Raw genomic sequence first — 26,903 nt, 5'->3', positions numbered from 1 at the left:
CTTTTTAGTGGATATTTTTTCATTTTCTTGGGTAGAAGCAAAATTGGTCTGCCACATGTTAATCCTATGTTTAGCATTTTTAGGAACAGCCATGGTCTTAATCAAAGTAGCTACACTATTTTACATTCTGACTTGCCATGTGTGAGGGCTCTGATTTCTCCCATCCTTGCCATCATTTGCTGTTTTGCTACTTTTTCTCTTCATAATAGCTACCCTAATGGATATGAAGTGCCGTCTCACTGTGGTTTTGATTTACACATCTCTGACGACAAATGATGTCCAGCATTTTCCAATGTAATTATTGGCCACTTGTCTATCTTATTTGGAGAAATGTCAATTCAAATGCTTTGCTCATTTTCAAAGGAGATTGTCTTTTTATTTGTCATCAAAGAATTATTTTCATATCCTGGCTACAGCCCCTCATCTGGTGGATGATTTGCAAATATTTTTCCATTCTGTGTGTTGCCTTTTTATTTTCTTGATGGTGTCCTTCATCACACAAAAGTTTTTAATTTTGATAAGGTTCAATGGATACATTTTTTTTTTTTGCTTGTGTTGTCTTGTATTTAAGACACTTTTGCCGAACCCAAGGTCACAGAGATTTACTTATTTCTTCTAGAAGTTTCATAGTTTTAAATTTTCCATTTAGGTCTATGATCCATTTTGAGTTCACTTTTGCATATAGTGTGAGGTGAGGGTCCAGCTTCATTCTTTCGCATGTGGATGTCCAATTGTTCTAGCACCATTTGATGAAAAGACTGTCCTGTCCCCATTAAATAGTTTTTACCTCCTTGTCAAAAATAAATTAACCATAAGTACGATGATTCATTTCTGGATTCTCAATTGTAGTCTATTGATCTATGTCTCTGTCCTTAAATCAGTACCAGACTGTCTGGGTTACTGCTTTTAGCTCTTTTGTGGTAGGTTTTGAAATCAGTGAATTTGGTTTTTCCATTTCTGCTCTTTTTCTCCAAGACTATTTTGCTTATTCAGTATCCGTGCATTTCCACATGAATTTTAGGATCAACTTAATGATTTCAGAAAAAAAATACACAAACAAGTTAAAAAAAAAAAAGCAAACAGTGGGCTTTTGATAGAGTCTGCACTGAATCTGTAGATCAATCTGATCCATGAACATGGTATGTCTTTCCATTTACTTAGATCTTTTATTTCTTGAAACAGTATTTCTTAGTTTTTAGTGTATATTTTACATTCCTTTTGTTAAATTCTGTACACTTTGTATAACCCTGCATGGTATGACCACTGATTTCTTTGGTATCTTTTCTTTTTAAATCATGGGGTTTGTTTGTTTGTTCGTTTGTTTATATTTATATCTAGCTTCCTAGGTGTTGCACCCAGTCAGCATAGCAGTCAGCTAGAGATGGCTTGGGTTTTCCTAAATGCATTTTGTGAATGTCTTCCACCCTTTGTCAGGGAGATCTATGTAAGAAGGTATGCCTTCTAACGTCAGGCTTTTTATGACAGGCTGACACCTCACGCTCTGCTTGAATAGGGTCTCAAGATCCCCCAGAGGTGAGTGACTAGAGTCTTTCCTTCTGTACCTCTTTTCCTGGATATGAACACAGCCTCATGCATGCAAATAGCCTTTTAGATCTCCAGGATGTGCCAGGGCTTTCCAAAGCTCGCTAGTATTGTCTAGTTCTTGGGGTTTCTCCAGGATTTCCACTTCAACCCCCCAGTCAGCCTTCCTTCTGTCTCATCTGAAGTCACTGCTTTAGGCAGCTGAGATGTTGCCAGCATTGGCTATTTTTCGGTATACCCTGAAGTTAGTCCTCTTCCCACCATGCTCTAAGAATAGAGATTTCCTAGGAAACTACACTCAGACAAAATACTGACTGTGCTCTGAAGATGGTGCTTTTCATGGAACTCCAAAACCCACCATATCTCTACAACTCACTGTTGCCAGCTTCTGGCTGCCATACCATGGAACCCGGAGGAATGGTGAGGATAGCCTCAAGTCAATGCATCACAGATGTTCACTATCTGGTGGAAATTTAGTGTTTCTCTTGATTGGATGATTTTCAGTTTATGTCATGGCTTTGGCTAATTGCTGCAGTTCTGAAATGGTTAATTTTATTGTTTTGCCATTTTTTTTAATTTTTCCAGCTTTCAATATTTTTAATGATGTAATTCAGAGTGTAGTTCCAGCTGCCTTTGAATCATATGTGACTGAATGACATAATGAATACAAGCAGCAAAGCTTGGTTCCTCCATTCTTCCACCTGTAGCTCTCACAGCTTGAACCCCATAGTTTAGTCCTTGGGATCACACATGACCTTGTACTGCATATTCCTCCACAACCTGGTCCCCTCACTCCCATAGCCTCCGTTGGAGATTCCCAACCTAGAAGACTAGTGGTCCTGGGTGATCATGCACACCAAGTGTGTCGCATGTGAATGCCATACCTCACCCACCAAGAGAGACCATGGTATCATCAAATTCTCAGAAGGTTGACTGACTCAAAAAAGATTAAAATCCTCTGATAGATCTTCTGCCTTAGAAAAATATTTTTTCCTTTCTTTACATCTTTTCTGCCCCAAGTGGTCAAAAACTTTATTATCTTAAACTTGTCTCCCACTCCTAGTCTCTATTACTTCCATTTCTTCCTGTACACAGATACAGGCTCCTGCCCCCAAAATATTCTCTCCACAGGATAGTGATTAAGAGTGTTGGGTCCAGGGTCTAGGAGGCTTGAAACCCAGTTCAGCCACTTATCACCCCTGAGATCATGGAAATGTTTTTTAACTTCACGGTGCCCTGGGTTACTCATGATTAGAGATGGGGTGGCAATACCTCAGTGGTATTGTAAGATTGTGTCTGTCACAGAATAAACTCTCAATAAATGTTAGTTCTTTTTTTAAAAATTCTTTATTTAAATTTAATTTAGTTAGCATATTATTAGTATTATTAGTTTCAGGGGTAGAATTTAGTGATTCATCAGTTGCATATAACACCCAGTGCTCATTCCATCAAGTTCCCTCCTTCATGGCCATCCCCAAGTACCCCATCCCCCATCCCCTCCTTGCAAGCCCCACCCCCTCCCTTCCAGCAACTCTCAGTTTGTTTCCTAGAGTTCAATGTCTCTTGTGGTTTGTCTCCCTCTCTATTTTCATCTTATTTTATTTTTCCCTCCCTTCCCCTATGTTCATCTGTTTTATTTCTTAAATTCCACATATGAGTGAAATCATATGGTATTTGTCTTTTCTGACTGACTTATTTCGCTTAGCATTATACCCTCTAATTCCATCCAAATCATTGCAAATGGCACAATTCCATTCTTTTCGATGACTGAGTAATATTCCATTCCATATATAAGTATTACTTCTTATTACCACATCATTCCAGCACTCAGGTGTCCACATAGCCTCTACATGAGATCAGATTTTATCAGACTGACTTCTAATGCTCTTCCTTAACTCAGTATATCTTTCACATAGAAACGATCTCTGTTGTTCTCCTGGACTCCACCCATTTAATCTCCCAGTCCTTCACACTCCTATCCACCTCTCCACATTCACTTAACATGTTCCTTCTGCATGGATTGACACCATATGTTTCTCACTTCAAGCACACTCTATCCACCCCCATGGGTTTCTCCGAGCCTTAGCTGGAATTTAATCTACAAATTGATATCTCTTTTTATGAATGCATTTATAATGTAGACTTCGTCAATCATTCTGTGACATTATTTAATGAAGATGTGGGCACAAAGTCGCAATAAGCTGGAGCTCACAGTAGCAGTGACTGTCCAGGCAGCTAGTCAGTCTTGGATAAAAAAATTCAGTGAGAGTATTCATCATTTCTACTGTTAAGGATTAAATAGGTGCAATTCAAATGAAATATTATTACTTTTGTGTGAAGTTAAAATTAAAGCAATTGGCATTTTTTTAATTGGTTGAGGGCAAAGGTTGTTGACTTATCTAGGTTATAAATGTAGGAGAGATTTCTATCATGAGTCACAGAAAAGTTTTCCTCTCACCCACAGAACCAATGAAATTATTTTAAAAATTGATTTATTCCATTCTCATTGTTACTTAAAGCCTTTCCAGAGGGCATAGTTTAATAAACATTCACTGAATGACTACGTTCACCAGTCCTGTGACTTGCTTGCAGGTTATAAAGTTACCATGGTGACAGGACATCAGGCGTCTTGTAGGTAATTCCAATGGCAGGTGTTCAACTGGCACAGCCTATGTACAGAACCAGGGGAACACAGAGCAGGACTGCTCTCAGTCTACTGGGTACAGGGAGAGAGTCAAAGGAAGGCTTCCCTTCAATGGAGTGGCTTATACTAAACAAAGAAGGGACGTTCTAGGAGGAAGAAGGACATGAGTATGGGAGAAAAGACACGTAATAGCTTGGAATGCACAGGGCCTACACACAGGCTAGAATCACTAGCGAGACAGGAAGAGGCTGGAAAAGAGGCTACAGTCATATGTGGGGAAGTTTGGATGATGAACCAAGGTATGTAGGGTAAGTGATTGATTTCTGTCACCAGTTGGGGCTCAGAGAAGGAGTTTATGAAGAAAGAGCTTGCCTACAGTTGTGGTGACTTTGCAGAGGAGACACAGGGGGTGGGTGAGCAGTCAGATGGCTTTTGCTCATCTAGTGGAGAGAAAATGAACCTGGCCTGAGGCAGGAGGTGGAAAAGAGACAGCAGGCTGGTTTAGAGCAAGAGAATAAAGGAGAAGAAAGACCCTGCAATGCTTCATGGATTTATCCTTTGCAGAATTGAGGACAGGATGAGGGCCCTCACTGGAAAGAGCAAAAGGGCGGCAACTCAGGCCTGAACATGGTGAATTTGAAGAACCTGGGAGACATTCCAATAGATCATTTTAGACATTTGGATTCACAAATATGAAATCAATGAAGTGCTCAGGACACACTTGGGGATTTCAGCACATAGGTGACAGGAATCACCTTGAGAAGTGGCACTATTGCCCCCAGAAAATGAGAAGAAGCAGTAAAAAGGCAACAAAGCCTCCGAGAACAACAGTTTCAAGGGACAGACAGAAGAAGCCACGTAAAAGGAGAAATCGCCAAGTGCTACCGTGGGGCCAGCATAGTACAGATTTCAAAGAATGTGACATTTGGATAATTGTGCTAATTTTCCAAGGGAAGGCAAACTTCTTTTGTGTCAAGGAACACAGCAACTAAAGATCTGACATGAAACCCAGCGTTAAATCTATATTTGCAATTCTTTATATCCATCTTCCTGCTGAAAGTCTCCCCCTGAATGCTCCAAATTTATTTCAAAATCAAACTCTACAAAACCAAAATCCTTTCTCCATTCAACCTGTGAATCCCCAGTGTTCCTCATCTTTGTAAATCTGCATCCTTGCTGCCTGTGCCCAAAGTGAGGTCACATCCTAATTAGACCCGCATCCTTCAGATTCGTACCTCCCTATCAATTCTTCCCATTCCAGCCAAGGGGCAAATTCTATTATCTAGGATGCATACTTGAAAATCTTTCATGGTCTGACTTTCATTAAGACAAAGTTCAAATGCCTTCCTCTGTCGCCTTTTATAACTTATTCCAATTTACCTCGTAGGTCTCAATATAGGTGCCACTTTCTACGGGAAGTCTACCCTCACCCCCCAGACTAAGGAATCTTTCCTCCTAAGTGAGCCCAGAGCATCCTAAGCCTGCACACATTGTAATAAATCTTGTGATACCCTACAGTGATGACCCTTGAGGTCATCAGCACCACCCCTTAGACAGAGAACCTGTTGAGTACAGGGTCAATATTTCCTTTCTCTGTTTACCCCCCGTGCATGGCTGGCAATACAACCCTCAAATATTTGGTAGATATTTGACTGAATTAATGAATTGATGATGATTAAACATTATCCTAATCTAATTATTAATGGAGATCTGCACAGCAGTTTTATTAACCAGTAGTTCCTATTACTATATGCATTTAAAGTAATAGAGCTACATTTCTTTTAAAACCTTTCAGAAATTCAAATTGGCTTTACTCCAATTAGTCAGGATTTGTGAGGTTTTACTACATATTAACATTTTTATTTCCATGGCATAAATCAGAAAGCCACAGGAGGATCAGGATTTATCTGTACATTGCTTTCCAAAGTACCACTCTTTTTTATTTTTGCCTTCTTCTCCCACTGGCACTATTATTAACATCACTACTAGTATTAATCATTCCTACATTGTATTAGTATCACCTTATACTTTCTAAAGTGTTTTCATCATTTTTTGTCTCATTTGATCTTCAAAATAATTCATTAGGAATTAGAAATGCAAATAAAGTATAATTACAGACATTAACCACACATGGATATTCATAGGTGTTAAATGACTTTTCCAAGGACACCCAAGTAATCAACTAAATGAAACTAATGTATCCAGGACTCATTCTATTCATGGTGCTTTCGTCTTTTTCTTAAAACATATATATCATTGATTCCTTACTTTCAAGTTAATGAATTATTGTAACTGGTGTCTGCCTGTCTTCATACTTCAGATGTGAGAGAAGTATTTCAGAATGTGCATAGTATGGTTGAAATAACAGATGTGCAGATGTGTCCAGCTCCCAGTTATTTATCTTGCTCTTGAGGGTTAAGTGAATTGGTTGCTATCACACTCTGAAAAAAGACTGCAAGTAAAAGAAAACATTTTGAAATCTAGCAGATTTCTCTTGGAATTTTTTCTATCCTTTCATCACTTCAGGTACTTATTCCCAGTAATATTGTGAGCAAATTGAGGAGCAAGACTGGGCTTATCAGTTCTGAGTACTCTTAATCAGCACAGTGGTTCCACACATGGAGTGAGGCCCAAAACGAAAAGGTTAGACAGAAAGGTGGATGGAAGGGTAGATGGATGGATAGATTATGGATAGATGGATGATTGAATAGATAGATAGATGATAGATAGATAGATAGATAGATAGATAGATGAATGAGTAGATGGATGAATGAATGAGTGGATAGATGGATGGATGAATGGGTAGATGGATGGATGGATGGATGATGGATGAGTGATGGGCAGATGGGTGGGTGGATGAATGAATGGATAGATGGATGCATGGATGAGAGATGGATGGATAATGGATGGATGGATGGATGGATGAGTGGATGAGGGGATGGATGGACAGACTGATGGGGAATAAAAAGATGCATGGATTACCTTGAAAGGGAATATGAACTTCCCTTCTGGGAATAGCTGGTAAGAATAATGAATTTACTGTTAAGGTCAAATCTCTCTTACTCAGAATAAGCTTTTCTCTACTGCTCTTGAAAGATAGTAAAGATGGAGGAACGAGCAGCAAGGAAGTATAAGATGGGTTTTAAATTCAGAGAGGGAAATCTTTTCTTCCTAATTACCAAGGACAGGTGGAAATAATTAAGTGACCGTTACTCCCTTTCATTCTCTATCTCTGTCTGTCTGTTTTTCACACACACGCACACGCACACAGAGATAGGCAAATCATAAAATAGGCAGAAAGGCACAGGTATTTGTCTCCAAAACAAAAACCAATTTTAGTGTTGGACCATAAAAGGCAAATCATAATCTTTAGGAGGTGATATATATGGTGAGTTTAGTAAATATTTTAGAAACATCTTTCCACACGAAAATAACATTAGGAATGGAGTCAAGAAGCTTTCAAAGGCCAACATCAAGCCAAGAGTTGTTTCCTGAAATCCATCTACCTGATTTTCAACATCAGCTGGAACGTAAGCCTAGACTTGTCCCAGGTCCATGAGCCTTGCAGAGGGTCCCAAGTACCCTTGCAATATGTTGCAGGTTTTTCTCTGTTCACATAAGGCAATGGATTCCACAGAACCCTATGGATTTCACCTACACAATGTCTAGAGCATTCTCATTTTTAAATTAAAGACTTTTACTGAGGTTTTTCTTTAAAACTGGATTTTGTTTGGGAGGTAAAATATTAGAGCTCTGGCTTTGTATAGAAACTATACAGACATATCCTTATGTAAGATTTATAGACTAGGGCAATGACTTGAAGTCACCACCTAAAACTTGTTTCCAAATTAGAAACTTCCTCTAGCTGAGCCACTTTTCTTGATAAATGCAGTTCCTCAGCCAATTCACTACTGCTGACTCCTCACATTCTCTCCTTGCCCAGGCCCCAGATGAAGAAGACCTTCCTTCCATGAAGCACACAGGTTTTGTGGAGGCAGAGAAAAGGAAGGAGTGGGCAGGCAAAGGTCTAAGTAGCCAAAAACAAAGTTGCCTACTTTTGAGTTGCAGTGTGTCAGGAAAGGCAAAAATTGAAGTGGCTCATTGACTTCTAAGTCCACTATATTCCACTCAGGAATTATAATATTGTCTGCTCTGCATTATTGTTTGGTCTAGTATTTTATTAGTTGTTATTTATCTTTTTTTTTTCCAAAAAATGTGTGTTCTTCTTAACCAAGTAATTTTAGAAATGAAAAGAACTCATTTTAAGATTACTTGCATTTGACTTTTTGGTATTATAGGTGATAGGAAATACTCCTATCTTTCAGATATTTACCTTAAGGAAAATTGCTCAGGAGTATATTTATTTACAAAGTGAATAATACATTAAATTTATATTTACTGAAGATGCAAATGCTCACACTTCAGATTTTGGTTAATGTGAAAATATCTAGGAAAGGTTGGTTATTCGCTTTTAGTGAATTCTTTCCTGGAACCAAGGAGGGGACTAGATTACAGTGGCTTCTCAAATATCTCTATCTCTACACCATTGGGACATGGGAGACCACACCATACACTTCAATGCACCAGGTGATTTCTAAGACCCTCTCACATTTGGGCTTTCTCTGGTACTTCTCTCTTGATATAAAACTAAACCCCTAGGAATTTGTCATTTCTCTCAAACACTTGAAGTGTCAGACTAAAAACATAAAATAAAACAAACAAAAACATTTGCAACCAAATGGTGGAATAGTAACTCTTCATAACTTATTTTGCATTTCTCTGATGTATAATTGTGAACAATCCCTTCACATATTTATGATGCACGTGTTTCCTCCTGTAAAATCCTTGCTGATGTTTTCTTCCCAATCTTTTATTGTATTGAGTATGCTTTTCTTACTGATTTTTAGCTCTTTATACATTCCTTAAGCAGATCAAGAATATATGTTCCAGTTTATAGCTTGACTTCCCATTTTCATTGTGTTTTTTTATTGAAATCACTTAGCCAACATAAAGGACATACTTAGTTTCAGATGTAGCATTCAGTGATTTATTAGTTGTGCATAATACCCAATGCTCATCACGTCTTGTGCCTTCCTTAATGCCCATCACCAAATTACGATTATTTTGATAAGAAAAGTTCCTCATTTATTATGGTCTAATTCAGCCATCTTTTCTGTTATTATCAAAGCATTTTGGGTCTTAAATTTTCTCTTACTCTAAGAATCTATTCATCTATATTTTCTAGAAAAAAAGTCTTAAGGTTTTGTTTTTAATATTTAGCTCTTTCCTCCATCTTGAGTTTACATAAGTTGTAAGAATCCAACTTCATCTTTTGTCATGAGATAATTATTTTCCCAGCTCCATCTATTGAAGAATGTCTCTTTTCCCCCCTTTTAGGCCTTTTCTGTTATAAGGTTCCATCATGCAATGGCCTGTTTTATAGGTTAATTTGCTATCCCCTGTCTATACCACACAGGCTTAATTACCACAGCTTCAGAGTAAGTCCTGAAGTCTGCCTACCAATTTTCCCCTCTCTCATGTTCTTCTTCACAAGTGTCTTAGGTCCTCTTGGCCCTTGACTGTTTCTATAAATATCAGATTTCTTACAAAATCCTTTGGTATTTTGGGTGAAATTGCATTGTCCATTAATTTGGGGGAGAATTGATATCATAATCTTCCTAATTGTGATGTGATTTATCTCCCAGTTGACTTAGATCATCTTTCGCGTCTCTTAATAAAGCTTTATTATTTTCCCTGTAGAGGTATTACACATCTTTTGTTAAATTTATTATATACTTTGTGGTCTCATATACTGATGTGAATTCTTTCCCAAAGATACTCCTCCTACGTGATACTGTGCCTGTGGACACCTTTCTAAACTCTTATCATATGTTTGCCATTTTTCTCGAGGGTAGTGGTGGGATTGGGGGCAAGAGCAGGACTCCAACAGTGACTTTTCCCCTTTATCCTACAACATCTGGGAAGGCTGCCCCCACCTCAGACAACCCACCCCTTACCACACAAGCCACTTCTAAATTCCCCCTCCTTGCCCCACCCAATTATCTTCATTTCTTGATCTTATGCTTGTAGTTGCTCTTGGAATGGGTCTTGCCATAGAGTCAGTGTCTTTCTGGTCAGCATTTTGGCAAGAATAGAAACAAACTTCATTTAAACTTACAGTAAATACAGAGAATGTTTATGTATAATACCATTTAACAGGGAAGAAATCGAGGTCTGGGAGGTCAAGTAATGTGTCCCTGAGCACACAGCTGGTAAGTAGCAGAGCCTTCTTCAGAGTCTGTCCCACGAGGCAGCAACTCCAACAGTCTCGGCCTCTGGGATTGCGAGGCTTATGTGGACCAATATTTGTGAAGCGTGTAGATCGTACCTTGGACAGTCAGTGCTCTGTGAGCGTTCCCATTACCATTATCATTGCTATCATGCTTTGCTAATTTTGACCACAAACACTCATCTTATGAGGTAAATAGGGTGTGGATCTAGTACAAGGTTAATGTTGGTGCCATATGAAAAGTTTTAAAGATGTTTTGGTAGTTAGGGACTATAGATCACTTTTTTGGGGAATTAAAAGAAGGTCCTTTCGAGAAAGTGGCAATTGAGGTGGGCTTAATTAAATGGGTAGAATTTTAACTTAATTTAACTTAATTTTAGTGGAAAGTAGAAGATGTACATGGAAGAACAGGTATGAAAAATGATATGACACAAGGAAACAGGAAGAAACACAAGTCTTATAAAGGGATAAATCATTTCTACAAAACATAAGAATTTGAGTTTTCTTGCTCTTCTTGTATGCCTGCTATCTTCTTTTGGTTATAACCTCCAACTAGAGTTCTAGATTTCGTGTGTGTGTGTGTGTGTGTGTGTGTGTGTGTGTGTGTAAAAGAGAGGGTTTGAAAGACCTTGCAAATGACTAAGTTCCAAAAAAAGCAGCATTTTTAGAAGTTCATTAAAAAGAAACCAGTGCCACAAACTCCAAGTAGATAAATAAACACATGGTCACATTAGCGTAGAATCTAGCAGAGAGGCACTTGCCATTCAGAAGGGCAAGTTGCCCGCTGATCAACCTGGGAGGGACTGTCCTCTCCTCTTGGGGAGTGGTGCAGGAGACGGAGCCGGGCGATGGAGGCCAGCAAGCTCAGGCTGGGGAAGAGCTGCAAGTGGCTACCCCGCATGAATCATCAAATGTCCAGACAGTTGAAGGCAGGTGATAAGCTAAGTCAGCGCGGCAGCTAGGAAGGGCCTCCTCCTCCGTAGAAGGAGCTTCATAATTAAGAAATTTTTGTTAGTCTTTTATTTGCATATTATCATCATTTGATGAGATTTTAGAAGAACATTTCTTCCTTAATTTTGATTTTATTACATCCAACTACCCAGTATTTTAATCTAGAATGATCTTATATTTTTTAATGAAGGGTAATAGAGAAAATTTATTCAACTGGAAAAAAAAAACATTCCCATAAACTTCTCTTCTGAGATGTATTTATTTTACTAAAAAGGAAATATCTGCAACTCTGTCTGCATGGATCCCATGAGATATTTTGTGTGTCAAAGATTTTGCCTAAAACGTTCAAAGGTTATCAGAAATCGAGGTTGCCTCTGTTAATCTGAATTTTATGGGTTATCATGTAGAAAAGAAAGAACCGCCCGCATGATGTGTTAACACGTTAAACTCCCCTGTGATAGCAGTTGTCTCTTGACACCTCCATTGTGCTTTTTTGTAATAATACATGTGTGTTATTAAAATGCACAGAAATATTTTATGTGCTCTACCTAAAAGTGAAAGCCCATTTTGCACAGTTGCTCTCAACCCAAACCTTCTGCTTTGAGCTTGTGTGTGGACGTTGTCTCCAAATGGCCTGCAGTCGGTGGAAGGAAGATGATCGTGTGGTAATAAGCACACACATGGAGTCTGTGCCCCGCAGCATAAGCTACACGGGGACCAGAGGCCAGAGGTGGCTGGGTAAAGCCAAAAGGATTTTGCATCAGCAAAAGTGGAGGGAATCATCCTTACGTCCTATTTCCAGAGAGTGAAGCAGCCAAGAATAGACAGTGCAGGGGTGTCGGGGGGTGGGCATGGGTTAGTTCCCTTCTCATTTGCTTCATTCTCTTTCTGGAAGGCCTGCCAGGCCAGTGTCCCCTCCAGCTTTCTGTGAGTGACCTACGCAAAGTCCCAGCCTTCAGGGTGACCAGAGCCGAAACCTTGGGTGTGACAGGTGAGGGGAGAGACAGAGCACCCCAACACAGCCGCATGGAGTCCTGCCCCTCCAGAGACCCTCCAGTGGCCTGAATCTTTCTCAGGGACGTGCGTCCATACTAATCCAAACCCTCTATTTGCAAACAAGCCGGCGGTGGCCTACTGAGTTCATGGAAGCAAGTCTCCTGAAAAGATCCTGTTTTCTGGAAGTTTTGCTAAAACCCGAAATGTTTTCTCTTCCTTATAAACTCAAATCCAAACTCCTATGCTAGAATTCATGTCATACATGTTACTCTGCACACCCCTGCCATCCTCCTATCCCAAATCCCCACTCAGAAATCCCATCCCTCAGTGAGGAGCACCCGCTCGGTCCAGACACTATGCGAAGCACGTGTGATTTGCTCTCAGTTAAGCACCTTGGAACCCCCAGGACATGAAGACACGGCTCGAGGGCACTGGTGCACCCAGGCTCCCGGTGCTGGCAGAGGGTCCTGGTCAGACCCCCCGGGTGGGCTCCCTGAGCAGAAGGCCAGCGTCTGTCTTTCACACAGGATGTGCTTCTCCACCCAGGCTGTGGGAGACGCCCGGTGTGATGGCCAGACACAGACGGGGGGCCCACCTCGACCACAGAGTTCAGTGCCACCCGGGCCACGGCTCTCTGACACCACCCATGACAACCCCTGCCAAGTGTGTCCTCCAACAGAGCAGAGGTGGACAAGGGGATTGCGTGGGGCTCCTGGGCTCAGAACCCGGGAAGGGCCTGGGTGTCTCAGCACAGCTTCCGGGATACCACAGGAGAGGAAGCTGAGAAAGGAGGACAGGCCAGATGGGCGTAGGTCAGGGTTTCTGTTTATTTCCCAGATGTTCATTTTGCAACTGCTTAATTTTTGCCAAACTATCTTTTGTTGCACAAAGTTTTAAGGACACAAATATGAATGAGCCATGGACTATATCCAAGAGGAAACCCAAAGTTTATTCATGTTTGATGAATAATAGCCCCACAGGGAGGATTACGGGAGAATAAGAAGGGGGTATAAACCCAAAGAGGCAGGATCTGTTCTGGAAAACAGGATGTTGGACTGAATTTGAATGGTTCAGGAAGACAGACAGAGAAGGAAAAACTGGTATATGATTTTTAAAAAACAATAGGGTTGGAATAGATGAGGGATAATCATCCAGGAAGCAGACAATAGAGCTAAAAATAAGAAAATGCATTTCATTAATTGTTTCCAGGCACAAATGTTAGTATTTAATACGTAAATCTTATTTAGAGTCAAGTCAAAACAAAGATAGGATTTTGGATGACTATTTTGTTGAAGGAAAGAGGGAAAACCTCCTTAGATGTGTCTCCTCCTCTGTGGATGGAGATTAATAGGTGGCAAAGCTTTGGGTGTTCAGTTAGAGATAGGAGATTTAAGCACGTGAGCTTCTGCTGCCCACTAAGACCCCACAAAAATGGCAGGAGAGTGATGTTGACCTGAAAACGCAGAGACAGGACAGAGACAACGCTGTTCTGGAAGCTGGAATGAAGAAACAGAGAATAACCAATTTTTCAGACTGAGGCAAAGAGATGCCAACCAGCGAAGAGAGCGTGCCGTGGGGCATGGAGACCCTTCCTACAGCCCTCGGGGGCCTAGAAAGGGCAGACGGTGAGGTGCCGTTGCTCTAAACTCTGGAAAGCTGGTTGGACACCCCGACGTCTGTCCTTTGCAGTAGAAAACCCAGTGTTTGTTCTGTGGGAGGGCAAAGAGGGGCTCTTCAGGGTTGGGAGGAGGGCGGGGACTGTGCTGAGTAGGATTGAAGGAAATTGAGCTACAGAATACAAAGACCCAGCAGCCTCCCTCCCTTGACCTTCCAGCAGATCGCTTCAGGAGAGACACAACGGCCTTCATGGTGGTTGTTTATGCACTGACTTACTCTCAGGACGCTCCTACAGCACAATCCTGAAGACATTGTAACTCTATTGAGGTTCATAAAGTCCCCAGCGGTCCCCACTTCACCAGTGAGGACACTCGGTAAGTCACCAGGGTGCACAGCTCTCCGTGGGAAAGGTGGGATTAAAGGCCGGCTGTCCGGCCCCGGAGCCCGCCTCTCACCTGCCGCGCCGGGGCACAGAGCCCATGGAGTGCCCCCCACCAGAGCCCTCGGTCAACAAGCGTCCCCTACATGAACATGGCTTTCAAGACACTTTCTCAGGAGACCCAAAGTCCTCTTGATGGCCAAGGAGCTCCAGGAGCCTGAGCAAATCCTCTCATAGGAAGGCACCCAAACAAGCCAAACAGCAAAAAAAAGGAGAAAGAGTAAAAGTCAGTTGGAGGAGATAGAAACTATAAGAAGGAAAGAAGGCTGCATGAACGTCCCCAGTTATGGGCAAGAACTCACACGTTTACAAAACAAGAACAGAATACAGTTTTTAAAAAAGGAGGAGCTGATTCAAATAACCAGGAGATCACGTTGAAAAAGTAGGTGTTGAAATGTAAGTGTTACAGCTCACAGGAAGAAAGAGGAGGGAACCCCAGGACCCTGGCTGCAAGGAGAGGCGGAACGATGTAGGACGGGAAGCAAGGGGTCAGTGGGGCCGCCATCTGAAAACCCCAAGGGCCACAGAGAGAGAGCAGAGAAAATGAGGAGAAGGAGCGCCTGAGGAAGGAAAGGAAGAGGACAACCCAGAAAGGTCTACGGAGCACCCAACGTGAGGGAAGAAAGTGGACCCAAACACCTACCCTTGCTGGGAAATCTGAAAACACTGCGGACAAAGAGAGACTCGTAACATTTGGCACATGAGCATCCAGCGTAGGATTCCCACGGGGAAGCCTGAAGGTGGGAGACACTGCAGCCCAGCCGTCGGACATCCGACGGGACTTACTTCTGCCCTAGGTTGTTTCCTCATATAAACGTCCTGCAAATAGTAAGACTCTTCCCGGGAAGCCATGGGATGCTGTCTCCATCCAACCAAGAGGAAGACACAATGCAGGGGGCGGTGACAGGGGGCGGGTGGCAGCAGGCTTGGGGAGCAGGGGTGGTCTCGAGCTCCCCGGGGACCCAGAGTGGGCCTCGCCGGTGGGAGCACACTGGCGGCTCTGCTGAGCCCCGACCTGGCACCGATTGACACCTAGAGTGTGCGCTTGTCCAGGAGGAGCCCACTGGCCTGGGAGGGTCTGGCCACAGCCCCATGAGCCCCTGGGCAGGTAGGCACGCCCACACACGCCCACACACGCCCACACACGCCCACACACGCCCACACACGCCCACACAGGCACCAATCGCTGAGAGACACAGCGCAGCCAATGGCTCGCCTCTCAACGGTGTGTCCGCAGTCGTGACAACAAAATAATGAGTAACGATCTCACGCGACGCCTGATACAACTACGCGGGGTGGGGGGAGGGGGGGGAGAAAGCAGAGGCCCAGGTGTGTCCTGGCGTCGTCGCGCTCTTGGTGTCAGGCAGGTAACAGGTTTTCATGGAAAGTCGTGCACGAGGACAGGCGCTGTCGTTTGTTCAGGGATCTAGAGGTAGATGCCAGAGGAAAGGCTACGAGCCCTGGAAATGGTTCCCTCTGGGGAGCTGGGGATACAACGGGTGGTGTCTGGGGCGCCCCGTTTCAATAGCAAGCCATCCACAGCTCCGACCGCCCTCCCGCGACCACCGCGGCTGACTTTGAGGAGACCGTTCGTCAATCTTTAAAACCTCGATGCGCCCGTCGAGCGTGGTGACTGACCGCCGTTGCCTGCTGGACCAGGAGCAACCCCAGTCGGCGGGGAGCACGGCCCGGGGGTGAGCAGGGGGCCGGGCCAGAGCGCTCGGAGGTCTGGGCGCCCCTTCTCTGCCGGCCTCTGCCCTCCCGCGGGCACCCTCCTGAGTGACGAACCCTCGTTCCCTGACAGCAGCCTTTATCTCTGCAGCTAACAAATTCCCTGGGGCTCTCAAGGAGGCAGCGGGGGTCGGTGCTGACAAAGGGGCTAAGACGGCTGGGTCAGCGTCTATGTTGAAAACCAGTAAAATAAAGATATTTTTTGTTACACACAGAGCCCCTTGATGGGCTGCAAATGGGGTTCTAGTTCGCAGGTGCTCCCTGGAGGGCGCCGGAGGCCACGCGGGTGCTCAGGGCCCGGCACGCAGCTGCTCCTCCTGCAGCCGGGTGGCTCGCGTGGCCGGCGTGCCCCGCCGAGCGTTCTTTAATGCACAGCCATATACTCCTTAAGCCATATTTTCATAACGAGCCATTAGCAACAACAAGACGCATGAGGAACACTTGATAGTAAAATCCAAATTAGCAAGGAGCAAATTTGCCTCAGAATTGCCTGCACCGGCTCTAAGTCACATTCATGTGATCAGACTCCTTGTATTGAGGAACATTATTTATGACTTTTAAAATGTTAAAAAGAAAAACAATGTGGAGTGCGGATTATATGCAGAGTAGCTTTTTAATGTAATGAGAATAAAGATAAACTGGGGTATAATATGTCACGTGCGCAGAGACACTGACACATATCAGCCTGGAATATGCTGCTGCTTCTACATCAGCATTTGGAAGCAAACTGTTAAGGAACAAAAAAAAAAAAAAGGAATGAAGGAAAATAGACAGGTCTGGTCTTCTTTAGCCCAAAACGCAGGATTTTCACACAGAAAGTTATTTATGTCTATTTTTCACGACGAGCTATGTTGTTAGATTTCAATCCATCTCTTAACCTATAGTATTGTAATATAGTAATTATGTTACATAATAACTACATAATCATACATGAATATGTGTAAATAAATATATAATGCAATCATGAAATAGTACATAAGATATTAATAGCATATAATACATAATCATATAAAATATGAATGTAATAGGATAATCACCTGAAAGCCTAAACATGAAATAATCAATCATTCTTGAATTTGGGGGCAGTTAGTACTTTTTATTTACATGACCGATTTCAAGCACATTAGCAGTACGTACCCCTGTTAGATGGGGAAGTCAAATGGTTTTCTTCCTTCTATTGTGAACAGCAGTAAGAAAGTTATAATTAATTCTGTAATACGGCCATTACTAACGCGGTGATCTAACACTCAGTTTTTACTTAAAATCACTGATTCACCATAGACTGGGTTGAAATGAGGAACGGGTTTGTGTCCCTGAGGAAGGGAAGCCATGGGCCCCAGCGGGAGCCCGGCCTGGGCGCTGCGCCCACCCCTGCGCCCGCCACGGCCCGCGAGCCCGCCCTCAGCTTTCCTCATCCACCGTCGCAGTATCTGCTCCTCCGGAACCCGGGCCGGGACTCACACCCTGAGCTCCGTGCGCATCGAGAGAAACTCCCAATCAGAGATGGACCACAGCCTCCAAAACTCTCTGGAAGATTCTTTCTGCATAATTCACCCTCTTTCCAGTGGGAGTCATGAGCTTCTTAATCTTCACCTAAAGAACAGTATTATATTCTGGGCACCTCGGCTTTTCCTTTTCTTTCTTTTTCTTTTGCTATAGCGATTCTGAAGGGTTAGGAGCCTAAGAACAAAGAAGATTAAGAATTCTGAGAGACTTTCTTCTTTTTTTTTTTTTTTTTTGTATTTTTTTATTGGAGATCAATTTGCCAACATCTAGTACAACCCCCAGTGCTTATCCCATTAAGTGCCCCCCTCAGTGCCCATCACCCAGTCACCTTCCCCCCCGCCCACCTCCCCTTCCACCACCCCTAGTTCGTCTCCCAGAGTTAGGAGTCTTTATGTTCTGTCTCCCTTTCTGATATTTTCCCTCATTTTCTCTCCTTTCCCTTTATTCCCTTTCACTATTTTTTATATTCCCCAAATGAATGAGACCATATAATGTTTGTCCTTCTCCGATTGACTTACTTCACTCAGCATAATACCCTCCAGTTCCATCCACGTCAAAGCACATGGGGGTATCCATCGTTTCTAATGGCTGAGGAATATCCCACTGTCCACATAGACCGCAGCTTCCTTATCCATCATCTGTCGATGGACACCCAGGCTCCTCCCACAGTGTGACTATTGTGGACATTGCTGCTGTGAACATCGGGGTGCAGGTGTCCCGGCGTTTTACTGCATCTGTTGGAGAGGATGTGGAGAAAGGGGAGCCCCCCTGCACTGTTGGTGGGAATGTGACCTGGTGCAGCCACTCTGGGAAACTGTGTGGAGGTTCCTCAAAGAGTTAAAAATAGATCAGCCTTACGACCCAGTGATTGCACTGCTGGGGATTCACCCCAAAGATACAGAAACAGGCTTTCCAGGAGAAGTGCCATGAGCCCGGGAAGAGCCTGGATGAGCAGCAGACCAGGTTTCTCTCTGGTGTGGGGCATCCCCCAGCAGGATCCAAGTGCCTCCAGCACCGAGCAGAGAGCAGATGGCTCCAGAAGGCTCCACCCATTACACTACCTGGGAAGGAAGGCCGTCCGGGTGACACGTGGTCGGTGTCCGTGACACACATCTTCTTTGCTACAGGGGACGCAATGCGGGTGCACTTATGAAATGTCCAGTGGGAGTGACAACACAATTACCCAAAAGGCCATTTCGTCCCCCCTAGGTCCCCCTGCGCCCTGGGAAGCCAGGGTTCTGCACGTGGAGCTTCCTACCTGCTGAGCTGGGAAGCCCGTGCGTCCGAGCAGCAGGGCCTCCAGAGCTTGGGGCTGGCTCCCCCCTTCCATCTCCCGCCTCCAAGGCATGGCCGGGGGGCCCACTGGAAGCTTGTGTGGGTTTGTAATTCATAGTTCAGTTAGAGGTCGGAATTCCTATAGCTCTGTTACTTCTCTACGAATTAGTGCATCCTCCTCTTCATCTTTGGTCACATTGACATTACGGGAACCCTGGAGAGCCACTTCCTGCAGGAAACAAACTCAGGTTTTGTCGACCATGTGCCTCAAACGTTCTCTGAGGTCATTGAAACAGCAGAACGACACCTGAGCTGTCTTCTCCCCAGGAGCTTGTGAACATCCCATGATGATGATGTGCTTGAGGGCGTCTTGCAGAGAATAAATATGATATTATTGACTATTCTTCCTAGTGATAGAAAAAGAACGAAGATGATTTTTACCTAGTTTTCATCTGTATTTTAAGCTCATTCTGCATATGTTTGTGGGCCAGGCACAATTCTAGACTTCCGAGACCCAGCAGTAAGTTGGATAGCGAGGAGTCCGCCCTGTGGAGCATCATTTTGCAGAGGAAGAAGGCAGACAATAAATGTGTGAATAAATGAATGTATGATCCATTAAGGGGAACTGATTGATTAGACTTCATCAACATTGACACTTTTGCTGTACGACATAGCCTGTCAGGACGCTGAAGTGACAAGCAGCAGGTTGGGGGCAGCATTTGAAAGCATGTATTCAACAGAGAACTTATATCTAAAATGTTCAATGATCTCCCAAAATTCAACATTAAGAAACCCAGTTAGAAAGTGGATGAAAGACATGGACGGACAGGACCCAGAAGACACGCAGACAGCAAATACGCCTGCGAGAGGACCATCCGCGTCGGGAGGCATCAGGGAAACACAGGCGGCGGCCATAGCCGTCAGGATGGCTGGACAAGGATGCAGCGACGGCGGCAGAGCTGCTGAGGAGGCAGGGAGGCCGGGCTTTGCACCAGCCCGGAACGTGCACGGGAACGTAGGTGTGGAGCCAACGTGGAAAACGTGGGCAGATTCTTTAAAAAATAAAACTAAACGTGCCCCTACTGAGGGACCCGGCGATACCCTGAGGCACCCACCCTGGAAAGTGGGAATCTGTCTCCCCATAAACTCGGTCCACAGGTGTCCCTGCAGTGGGTTCACAGCAGCCCAGGACGGCGCACGGCCCAGGTCCTTCAGCCAGTGAACAGCGGGACTTGGCCCGTCCTTGCCCCGAGCCCTGTTGATACAGCAACGCTCTGGAGGAGTTTCCAGGGAAGGAGGCTCGGTGAAAAAAAGCCAGTCCCTAAAGGTCAGGGACATTCTGGAGATGACAGGATGACAGGACTGGAGGACCCATGAGTGGTTGCCAGTGGAACTGGGTGTCGTTCTACAGGGCAGCAGGAGGGACCCGAGGGGAGGGAAGTTGTGTCTTGGGCATGGTGGTGGGTATGTGCATGCACACGGGGACAGGGTCACAGGGGACGGACCCCATGCACGCACACAGGGATAGGGTCATGGGGGACGGACCATGTGCATGCGCATGGGGAGAGGGGCACAAGGGACAGACCATGTGCACGCACACGGGGACGGGGTCACAGGGGACAGACCCTGTGCACACACACAGAGACGGGGTCACGGGGGATGGACCATGTGCACACACACAGATACAGGGTCATGGGGAATGGACCACGTACACGCACACAGGGATGGGGTCACGGGGGACAGACCCTGTGCATGCACACGGGGACAGGGTCATGGGGGACAGATCCCGTGCACACACACTGGTGAGCACAGGCACACCTGGGCCATTGGGCCAAGGTCTGCAGGATGATCCGGCCTCAATGTGGTGCTTGGGGTCCACGTGTTACAGTTCTGCAGGGTCCCGTCGTTGGAGAGTGTGGGCTCTGGGTGGGGGGATCTGCACTTGTCTCAAAACTCCTTACAGCAGGACGCCTAGGAAGCTCACGGGTGGCTCAGTGAGTTAAGTGTCCGCCTTCGGCTCAGGTCATGATCTCAGGGTCCTGGGACTGAGCCCCGCGTCGGCTCCTTCCCTGGTCAGCTCAGCGGGGAGTCTGCTTCTCCCTCTGCCTCTCTCCCACTCATTCTCTGCCTTTCTCTCAAATGAATAAACAAAATCTTAAAAAAAAAAAAACACTTTAAAACAAATAAAAACATACAATGATGTCACATCATGACAGATGGCATCCAGCAAAGCCCATAGGTTCCCCCGTGAGTGACAGCAGGTGGGGAATCGCCGGGAAAGCTCTGGGTGAGGGCGGAGTGGGGCCGAGGGTCTGGAGGCCCACCTGGCCTGTGCCGCTTGGGTTTTGCAGCTCAGCTCCCTGCTAAACGCTGCACTCACGAGCTCATCCTGGGAATTCCATTATCAATTATCACAGGCAGCACATGTGACAGAAAACTGTGAGCAGCAGGAACCGTTGTGCATAATCCTTCCTCCTGCCCCTGCATAATTGGGAAAAGGTGACGCCCTCTGAGATCGCGTCCCTAAGGGAAGCCACTCGGGATCGTGCTGGGAGTTCTCACGTAGTGAGAGGTCTGTAGTTCAAAGAAGAGGCATCTCAGCTCGCTCCGTTCTATTTTTTAAATTATCTTTTTAAGAAGGAATTTCTGTTTTCCATACCAGTTGCCGTAAATCAGAACATTTATATTCGCTTTGTGAGAAGCTTCGAACTCTTCAAGGGCGTCTCACCGATAATCCGTTCGCCGGCGACTTTTCGGCCCACACCTCGTAAGGACTCAGCTGAAAACACCGACAGCCGGGGCCTCCCCCTCTTCGGAGCAGGGCGGGTGTCTGGCGCTGTGTGGCCCACGGCCCGTGAGCCCAGGGGACCGGGACAGGCGCTGGCCGCCCCCTCTAGCGGGCTGGGGGACGGATGGTGACACCTGCAGGAAGCCTCCGAGGAAGGCTGTGGCCGGCTGGGTGGAGGTGTGAGAAGCCGCAGGATTCCCCGTCGTGTCCGTGGAGAGTACAGCGTGTGCCAAAAGAAACCCCTTCATTTGGTCCCCATGGCTCTACTTTGTAGATCCCTCTCACTTTGAGGGAAACCTATTCTTTTTCCCAACCATTTTCGGATGGACGCGCTGTCAGACTTCCGTAACCGGTACACTCTCCAGGGCTCTCCCCCCATGACCGGCCGTGAACCCGAGGGCTCCCCAAATAATGGGAGAACAGGAGATGCTTAGGGTGATACAGGCTTCATTTCTGGGATTCCCCAGAAGAGTAGGACATTGTGTGTAAATTACTTTAACATAATATTTTATGAAGATGCGATTTTTTTAACAAGGTGCTGGCCTCGGATGGAGTGACTTTGATCGTTAATATCCTATCATATTCACGCGTTTGCAACCACCTAATTGTTTTGCTTTATGTCGGTTCATTTATGAGATGTATTTAAATTTATGTATTTGACTTTCTGCATTTGGTGAGAAAAAACATGCATTTTCATAAAACCACCGTACCGAGTACCATCCAACCCATTCTTAGCCAACTTAGTAAGCAGCATCCCAGAGCGTATTCCAGAGACTATAAATCCCGACCATAGAAGATAAGGCATAAAGTCCGTTATGGACAGTATATTTGGGTGTAGCTTTATAGATACAGCAAATACAAAATGTAAATTATTACTTTAGATTGTATTTTATTTTTTAGTTCGCAACTAACATGCTCTTGTGAGATATTTGACATGGGAAGGACGGCAGCCCATGTGTGCCTGTCGGGGGAGGGCAAACATAAGGGCGCGGGTGGCACCTGGGGTGACCTGAGCTGTGCGCCCGTGCGGACGCAGCACCGTGCTTCTGTAATCAGCCCCCGCAGCGTCCACGCTGCCCCCGTACTTTTTAGACACAATCACAAAACAGCTCTCATGCTTAATTTTGTAAGAATTTGTTTACGGTTTTGTGTCATTTTCACACCACAGAGTATGATTTGGTTTCTAAGGGACTTCTCTGTGATGAGTCATTTATCGAGAACTCACTGCTGGTGACCGCCGAGGGTCACGTCCACTGTCCCCGCCTGCGGCCTGTCCTGCGTCCACGCGCTTGGCCCGGCCGCTCTCACCCCGGCCGCGTGTGCCTCGCAAGCCAGCAAACCTCCCCGATAACTACATCCCTCGCGTAGAACTTTCTTTCGTTTTGTGTGTCAACCTCATTTCTCTGCCTTTTTATTCTCCCCTAGACTGACGACATCCGGAAGGGGGGAAAAATGTAGTTATTGAACCCAATCAACTGTTTGTGTCTCTGAAATTATCAACAACATCCAGTCGAGGAAGGTTCTGGTCGGTCCCACAGACGTATGGCTGTCCAAGGAGCCACATAAAGGTACGATTCTCTGCCATACTTTTGGCTTTACAAGCAGACAAATGTTTTATGTATCCACTTTGAAATATCTCCCTTTGAAAACCATAAAGATAGGCCTGTAAATACAGGGTGTTTTTAATGTTCTTTAATTTTAATAAACAAGCTCAATATAAAGTCAGAATTTATAGTCCATTGCTAAAGATAGACTCAAATAGTCTTCTGTTATTCAACTGCATCATCCCCAGAATAATTTCATAGCCACACTAATAGGTCTGTTCACCCTTTGGCAGTTCTACAGAAACTCCTTGGTGTGAAGCTCTTTAAAATCCGATCCGTATTTCCACGATTAGTTTTGTTTGGGGACATTTTATCTTTAAGTAAATTAAGCGGGTCTTTAATTAGGGCCTGGCCTGCGTAGCCCATGGCCTTTACAGGTTGCTGTCAATCCCCGTTATTAAACCTCTCTCGGTGCCACTGTGGACCTTGAGAGCCACGCTCCCTGCAAAACTTTAGGCGATGGCTAAGCTTCCTTTTTAAGAGATGTTTTAAATTGTGGAAAAATACAAACCACATAAAAGTCACCAACTCATCCATTTTTAAGTATACGGTTCAGTGGCATTGACTACGTTTACACCGCTGTGCAGACGTCAGCGCACGCATTTCCAGGACACTCACATCCCCGGACTGGAGCTCTGTGTCCGTGGAGCACTGCTCCCCAGCAAACCCCCCCAACCCGCCGGCCGCCACCCCTGGCGCCCACCAGCCACTTCATGTCTCTGTGAATCTGATGATTGCAGGCAATCACTTCGTACAAGTGCAACTGTACAGGATGTGCCTTCTGTGTCTGGCGTCTTCCACAGGGCACGTGTGGTGGAAGCTCCTCAAGGCCCATCCATGTGGCAGCAGGTGTCAGAACCTTCTTCTTTTTTAGGGCTTCATATTGAGGACTCCCAGTTCTCCACGTCCTCACCAACTCCTGTTGTTTTCCGTTTTCTGAGTTTTTGGTTTCTTTAATAGTTGACATGCCAATGGATGTGAACTGGTACCTCCTTGTGGTTTTTATTTGCATTTCCCTGGTGATGAGAGATGCTGAGCACCTTTTCCTGTGCTCAGTGGCCATTCGAATGTCCCTCTGCCACCTGTACTCCTGTGTCATTTCTAAGAAATCAGCACAGAATCCAATGTCATAAGGGTTCTTCCCTCTATGTTCTCCTAAGGATCTTGTGGTTTCAGCTCTTCTGTTTAGGCCTGTGTTCCATTTTGAGTTCATTTTTGCGTGTGCTGTAAGTGAAAGGTCCAACCTCACTCTTTTGCATGTGGATAGCCAGTTGTCTCCGCACCATTTGTTGAAAAGACCGTCCTCTCCCCATCGAGTGGTCTTGGCTCCCTTGTCAACTCATCTGGCCGTGTACAGGAGGAGTTATTTCTAAGCTCTCTATTCTATTCTATTCTATTCTATTCTATTCTATTCTATTCTATTTCTACGTGTCTGTCTTTTTGCCAGTATCTGACTTGGTTACATAGTTCTGTATTAAGTTTTGAAATCAAAAAATACGAAAACTTGGATTTGTTCCTTTTCAAGATTGTTTGGTTGTTTGGGAGTCCCTTGAGATTCCATGTGAGTTTTAGGATGGATCCTGCTATTTCTGCAAAAAAAAAAAAATTAAAAAAGAAAAAGAAAAAAGAAAAACTACATTGGGATTTTGATAGGGATTGAACCGAATCTGTAGATCACATGGCTAAGTTTCTTAATCAGATGGAAATAGGGGTTTTCATACTTTATAGTAATGAATTTCCATAGCCCATTTAGGCTGGTTCCATTGCCTTAAAAATTTTTTTCCCAGTTTGAAAAACAACTCAGATTGTATTATTAGTTTTTTTTTTTTTTTTGAGGCTGGTCAGGTGAACAGTTGAGCAATCATATAAGGATGTTGAGTACAAAGTTTTCTAAGATTTTCACTGAGGATGAAGATAGAGTTCTGTTTAATTTATTAAGACACAACGTAGTGAAGGCTTTTGTTCTTTAGCAGTTATTTCATAGTAGAAAGCCACCAATGACATGGAATATTCCACATAGTCTCACCCCGAAGGTAAGCTTGTCTGGCATCCAGGAGTTCTTTGTTCATAATAAGACCATAAAAGACAGATAAAAACAGATACTGTGTGGCATCATCTGAGACCACAGGCAATATTAATGATGGGAGAGGCGCTGTATGAATTGGTGTCATTTTCACCCCTTATGTCAACTTTGATAAAATGACACCTATGAAGGATTGAGCCCCAGCTGAGCACCAGCACTGGGCAAGTCCTGAATTCCTCCCAAACCCCACAGGTCTAAGTGATTATTTTTCCCCTTTCAAAGGCCAGTAAGGGGAAGATTAGAAACCGTAGGTGACCATCCTTGGGTGACATGAGTAAGTGGCCACGACAGTACCTGGCCTACAAGAGAATTTTGGTAAGAAATCCAGATTTAGCACAAATTACTAATTCCAAGTAGCCTTGCACTTCAGTGTTTAATCCAAGCCTGTTTCCAACCTGGATGAAAATATTGAGACATTAGCATTAGAATAGGATATGACAAAAAATCACTCAAAGTCTCCTTTCCTGTCACAGGGACCAAGGAACTCATGTGTGTTCATCAGTTTTTTCATCCGTTGCCTGTTTGTCACACTGTTGAATGCTCTCTTTGTGCCAGAATTGCCACAGTCTCTGGAGGTATAAAAATGAATGGGACACAGTCATTGTCCTCCCAGAATTCAGAAATTGAACAAATGTAAGGTGCGGTAAGGTCAGTGAGACCAGCCCACACAGTCCTCCCTCAGAACCAAACGTGTGCCTTTTTTCCTTCTCTGCTCCAGAGCCGAGTGCACACCCCAGCCCCATGAGGCACTGGGTCCCTTCCCATAGAGTCCACAGTGGTCTGGGTGAGATGATTTAGGAAGCGCAGAAGAGATGTGAACTCTGACGCAAGATGCCAAGGATGTCTGTGTAGAGGAGGTGACCCCAGGCCTGGGTCTTCAAAGTTAAGTTCAACAAATGGATAAATATAGGAGTGGCTTTACTATGCAGGGGAATATACAAAACTCAGATCTGGACCCAAGGCACAGATGTGGATACTTGGCATGTACAGCAACACAATAGGATGAAGGGCTTTGCTCCTGGTGACTTGGGCTTGGGGTTCATTAAATGAGTCTGCGTGCTGTATGATACCTGGGGTCCACAGGAGAGAGAATGTTTCCCTTCAGATGAAGGGTATAGAGTGGCCCACCCTAAGGATTTGTCTACCTGCCTTCAACCCTAGAGATTGGTCACTGCTGTCTCTCACCTGTCCACCTCTCTCCCGACCTCCAGCACCAGCATTACCATATTCAACTGTCCTGATTCTAGTTGAGCTGCTGCTGTGCAGCTGTTCGAACGGTAGATTCTCAGGATTGTTCTTTCATTGATGCTACTCATTAGATTACAAGTCAAATTGGGAAACATTCAGGTGGAAGGGCCCTGGTCCCGACCACCCTTGCTACGCAGAGACTCTTCTCCCTCCCTTGTGATTCCACCTCTGTCCTCCATGCACCATATTT

At 44.7% G+C, this 26,903-nt stretch overlaps 1 protein-coding gene across 26 annotated transcripts in view; it reads left to right on the top strand.

Moving 5' to 3' along the window:
• MYT1L (myelin transcription factor 1 like) overlaps positions 1–26,903 on the top strand; it is a 404,498-nt gene that overhangs the window by 196,630 nt on the left and 180,965 nt on the right. For 25 of the 26 annotated variants that reach the window (XM_049095648.1, XM_035700367.2, XM_025454778.3 and 22 more), the window contains one exon: positions 23,204–23,346. The exons of the other annotated variant lie outside the window; for it this stretch is intronic. The gene's annotated coding sequence lies outside the window, so the exon portion shown is untranslated. The remainder of the gene's footprint in view (positions 1–23,203; positions 23,347–26,903) is intronic. 26 annotated transcript variants of the gene reach the window in all.

This window comes from Canis lupus, chromosome 17 (genome assembly GCF_003254725.2).
Source record: "Canis lupus dingo isolate Sandy chromosome 17, ASM325472v2, whole genome shotgun sequence".
NCBI classification, from domain to species: Eukaryota; Metazoa; Chordata; class Mammalia; order Carnivora; family Canidae; genus Canis; species Canis lupus.
Note: the sequence above shows the minus strand (reverse complement) of the source record. Positions and strands in the feature narration are given on the sequence as shown.